At 29.9% G+C, this 6,023-nt stretch overlaps 1 pseudogene; it reads left to right on the forward strand.

The window, feature by feature from the left end:
* Positions 1-5,041: 5,041 nt before the first annotated feature.
* Positions 5,042-5,239, forward strand: LOC149562274 (small ribosomal subunit protein eS28 pseudogene; annotated as a pseudogene).
* The last annotated feature ends 784 nt before the right edge of the window (positions 5,240-6,023 follow it).

Below are 6,023 nucleotides of genomic sequence, written 5' to 3' on the forward strand. Positions count from 1 at the left end.
TATTATGAAAAGAATATAATAATGTTGTTCAACCAAAAAGTAACTTGTTATCTAAACTTCTTCTTGTCCTTTTGGGTTCCCTTGCAGGGCATGACATTATATCTATCCTTCACTCTCTTTTTTTTCAAACAATCAACTCAACTAGAAACCATTTATCACTTTTTCATAACTATTTTGGAAACTAATTGAAGGTTTGAACTCTATAAATACAGCTTCAAAAACCCTAATTCCATAATACCTTTGTAATTAAAACCATAAAACATATAGTAAACTTGTGGTCTCTTAAAAAACTAGACCATGCTTCTTTGTCACCATGCCTGAGTAGTGCTTGGGGGCTTTTATCGTCTTTTGTATTTCATTTTTTTCCTTTATCGTCTTTTTTATTTCATTTATCAATTCACAGATAGGTTCGATAATAGATTTTGCCCGATCGGACGTATAATTCCAAATCCATTCGCCAATAGGTTCCCAAAAAGAAGGTACGTTTAGTGGATTACCAAAAGGTGATTCAATTTTTGTACCATAGATAGTTAAGTATCTTGTTGTTTTTTTTCAGTGCCAGTAGAATTAGGTTCATACCAAGGTTTTAAGTGAAAAGGATATACAATCTTGATTTGAATACCTTCTTTGATGTAATCTTTTAGGAACTTTTTCGGGACATCCGGGTCCGTCAATTCATATCCATCATAATTACATTTGAGATATGATTCCTTTTCCATGTTTTTCCAATCCTGCTCCCATTCGGGAACTTGAAACAGTACAGTGCGACCAATATTTTTAGCCATTATCAAAATATGCAAATACAATCGTTTCCTTAAATACGTATGAGTAAACAAGAGAGCAGCTCTGACATAGTGAATCACTTCCCCGAAAGCCTACATAATTTTTTTAATGCCCACAAACTATTCCCTCAAAAAATAATAGAGAAAAACTAAAAATGACATTATTATATTTCACATGAAATGTTGGTCACATAGATTTATCATTCTAACATGTGTTTTTTTATAAGGAAAATGATCACTCATATTGTTTATAAAGAATTCAATCCTTCTTAAGGATTATAAGGCTTTTTGAAATTTTACACATAAGAAAGAAAACTTATCCCATTAGGAAATATATATTTATTGTTCACATAAAGACCATTGATTTAAGATAAAATCTTCATTTGTATGAGTATACATGTTTATGGACGTGCAATTATTTCAATTTCTTCACTTATTGATCTTAGTTTCAAGATCTAACATGCAATATGGATTTCTATCTTCATGAGACATATTAACATTAGAGAATTCTAACCATATTGTCACGATAGACAATAAAGACATCAAGTAACCAAAATAATAGCCTTAAAAACTTTTAACTCCCCAATATGGGATATGATCCTACTTATATGTTTTGTATGCACTTGTAATCAATATAAGAGAGTTTTAGAATATTCAATTGATATAATGTCAATACAATACTTGAATTCAAGGCACAATATTGTTAGCCATGGAGATTATCCTATCACTAACCATTGTGAGGACAAATGTATATGAGTGTGACGAAAACATAGATCCAATTAAATTATCTAAGAAGTCTCTTATCATATCAATAATGTAATCTTACAATGTATGTCATGTCCATATGTGCTAATCTATTATATGAAAGATGCATATGAGGATGTATGTGCATCATTCTTCAAAATGAAAATGTTCATAATTTAAATATTCAAACATCACTAGGAATGACTTGAAGTAAGAATCTAATATATATACATCAAATTTGTAGGTATGTTATGTATTATACATGCATATTATCATATCAACTCAAATTGATTGTGAAGTGTCATCAAATATGTTATTACCATATCAAGTATCATTCACATGTAGGATGACTCTTTACATTAATTGGCAATAATGCATCAAGTATAAAGTATGATCATCAAGTGTGTCAACTTTATTACCATAAGTATATAAATGTACTAGTTAGTGTTATGGCATCAAAGATAACAAAGTCAAGAGAACCAAAGGTAGTATCCTTACATTAAAAGTGTGTTTAACAATATTTTAAATGATATGTAATAAATTATATTTTAAAATTATGTAAATAACATGATATAATCTAATACAATTATAATTTCTATTAATTAAGAATAATTTTTATTTTATATTATTAAATTTAGCAACTTTGTTTTTAACACTTTCAATATGCCATTAATTATCTCAAGTTTCTTTCCATATTAAATTTCTACAACTTATCTTTCAATAACCAATAACATGGGCATCCATAAATGGTCAAATATAATACCACACACACACACACACACACACACACACACACACACAGAGAGAGAGAGAGAGAGAGAGAGAGAGAGAGAGAGAGAGAGATTCCTATTCCCATTACTGGTGCTAGACAATAATCAACATCTTTTTTTATTTTTTTAAGCAATATATCAATGTATGGTTCTTTTATACCCTCCATTATCTACTAATATTTAAATTTGTATCTATATTTTATTTCATTTGTATATTTACACTGCGATTATTTCTAGTGAATGACTACTCATAATACATTTTGATTACTTATTGTTTAACAATCAATGGCATAGGCATATACAAGTAATTAAAATAATTACAACTATTTAAAATTATTATTATTATTTTATATACTCGAATGATCAACGATATAGGTCTACCAATAGTTCTTTGTTGTTTCATTTAAATCATATATGAACTATATAATAATTATAGCTTATATATATTAATAAGTGAAGATCTTACTTTCATAAATTTTAATCCAATTTTATACTTCTATTTAGATTTGTAAATTCTATACAACATGCTTTAATTTGACTTCTCCTATCCTTCATTATCTTTTCTTCTTCTTTTTAAATTATGTATATAGTAAATTTCCATATTGAATCATCTTGTTGCACAAGTGAAATATAACAACTGTCAAGTATTTATCAAAAGCTCTACTACTTGTAGCCTATCTAAAACTAATAAATTTTCAAATTTTATTCATGATTACAATCTTTAAAGAATCAAAATTTTAATAGTAGCAAAATATATCTCCTCCATGCAAATTGGGGTTTGATGTCACAAAAATATATCCTATTTATTAGTCCCTGCCTGTTAAGGCGAGGACTAATATTTTCATGTCCATTTTTGGGCAATAGACCTCACATAGGAAATGGTGAAAAAATGCAACATATTATCCCTATTCTATGGTCATTCGATAAATACTAATAAAAATGAATTATCACCATCCAAATTTCTATTTTTCCATTTGAAAAGCTCCATTTTCCCAATAGTCTTATTTGTTTTTGTTCATAAAATTGGGTAGAAAAATACTTGGGGCTTTGTCACAAATGGAGTCCATACATGGCAAGCACAAGAGATCTCTTCACTTGTTTGATCACCCTATAATTAAAGATTACCCTAGCATCGATGTCCTTACGTTAATATTATCAAAAGTGAAATCTCAACTAGGGATCACCTTTACACTTCACATAGTGTCTATGATAATCATAATACACTCATTATGATTTATTTGTAGGTCTATTTCTAAATTGTATACCAATATTCATACCATTTTTTGTTGTAATTGTTTTGGGAGATTCATATACAAGTATTTATATTGGAGAAGTTCAAGGTGTAGGTGATACATTTTCAAAACTTGTTGGACGACAAGGCGCTTGGAAATGAAAGTTCCATCCATTGATTTGATGTTGTTTCTACTTACCACAACAGAAGAAGTGGGGTCCTCTCAGTTGCTTACATTGTTTTTTTTTTGTAGTGCAAAATCATTTAGGGTTTGTTTGGTAGCGGAAATAAGACTATAATACACATTTGTAAATGCTTAAAATTTTGAATCCTCTATTTGGATGCACCAAATCAGAATTGAGAATAGAAATATGTATTTCTATTTTGGCCCCCAAATGAGCATTTTCTATTCCATCTAAATAGGTGTTATTGGAATATGTATTCCTATTCTAAATTTGAAGTTTTCATATTTGATGAAAATTTCAAGTCTATGCCCATAAGCATAGCTAGGGAGAGCCCATAAGTCATAGAAATAAGGAAAATGGCATTCATCGCCATTGAGAGCCTCACCAATTTAGCCAATTTTGAACAGGCATTATAATCTGACATTACAAGAAGGCAACGAGATGTGTAACTAAATGAGGAAAATAGAGGCAAACTCCCATAACAACCATGCATGAATCTTCATGCTATGTAAATAAAGAGATATTGGCACCATTGGCTAGCTTCCCTTTTTAAATTTGTGCTACGAAGGAAGATGAATAATTTAGTGAAGAAAGTCCAAAGACAAGACATCATTGGTACCTAGATCATGATGGCCAAAATACAATTCTATTAAGGAAATTCAAGAAATGTGTCTTCGAGTTATATGGAAAATTGAGAAAACACATGGGACTTCCATGTCATTGTGGTCAATGGGATTATAAGCACTTAAATGACTTATCTTATTGAAGGTTGTAATTGAGGATCATGATTCAAGCACATTAAACCCAAAATCAAAACCCTTTATATCTCCTCTCTATCATAATCAAGCCCTTCCAATTTAGGATTCACACACTCCAAAACCTTATCTTTACTCTACAATCCTTAAGTTGGGTATTGAAATCCCTATCCAGCATCACATTTCCCAGCTTTGCGTCCAGGTGAATGACCCTCTACTCCAAACTGCACAAAATCTTGATCTTGTCTACCATACCTATGCTTCTTTGGTCTTTGTCTATTATTAAAATTAAAATTAAAATTTTGTCTAACCAAACAAAGAATAGGAATACATATTTTTATTATCTATTCTAGAATAAAAAATCTAGTATATATATTCATATTCTCATATTCCTATTCTTGTGGCCAAATGGGCCCTTATCAATATGAATATGGATATCGTTGTCCATTTGTACCAATACACATCATAATTTTGTGGGCACTTTTCTTAGGAAAAAGTATCTTATTTTCTAGCTAAAATTGTTGGAACAAACATCTATATTTTTTAAGCCTCCTTTATGTCTTCGTAGGAAACCATGGACACATGAGTTAAGATTGCAGTTGTGGTCAAGGTTATTGGTTGTACTGAATCTAGGGGTCAAGTTACACAGGTTTGAGTGAAAATTATTGATGGTCAGAATCACCTTATTATATGGAATGTGAAAGGCCTTGTTAGAGAAGGTGACGTCCTTAGTCTATTGGAATCTAAAAGAGAAGAAAGGAGATTGTGGTGATCATGATTTTATAAAAATTGTTGCATTTGGAATTTGGGTAGAATATTTGCCTGGATTAATGGATGGGAAGAGAAAAGGAGTATAACATTTAGATATTTTACAAATTCTTTAATATATTGATGGGAAATGCTTAAACTAGATTAATAAATGAGACTTATCAACTATTTTTCTTTTATTTGACTCTAATCTATAATGGTACAATTCAGGGGAAGTATGTTTTGATGTATGATTGTGATTATATTCTATATGAGTTTATTATCTATCTTCTTTTCTATTATAATTATGGTAACTTGCAATTATGGATTCTTTGGATTGATGAATTTTGATGCATGGCATTAAAATGGTGTGGTTGGTTGTAGTTTATTTTGTTACACTTGATAGCGTCTCATTCATTCTTTGTAATATCAAAATGTTATTTTATTTTGTTAAACATATTTTTATTCTTGACGTGGCATAAAAACTTGTTTCATGTTGCATTGATTTATGACTATGGTTAAGCTATTTTATAATAGATGTATGTTTGTCTTGTCTTACAAAAAGTTTAATGCTTCTTGGTAATAGTTTTGTGTGACAATTGTTTACAATTCTATGGTCTAGCCTTAGTCATTTATTTATGTAATTTAATTTCAGTAAGTGCCCTTGTACCTCAACTATTAGCATAAAAATGGTGTATGGTTAGTTGTAGTTCCATTTCACTTGTTACACTCGCCAACACCTCATCTATTCCTTGTAGTATCAGATAATATGTGGTATGCAAGTAATGCATGTTGTGAGTGTACATCTA

This window comes from Cupressus sempervirens, chromosome 4, assembly GCF_028749045.1.
Source record: "Cupressus sempervirens isolate cs-2001-9-10 chromosome 4, ASM2874904v1, whole genome shotgun sequence".
In the NCBI taxonomy this organism is placed as follows: Eukaryota; Viridiplantae; Streptophyta; class Pinopsida; order Cupressales; family Cupressaceae; genus Cupressus; species Cupressus sempervirens.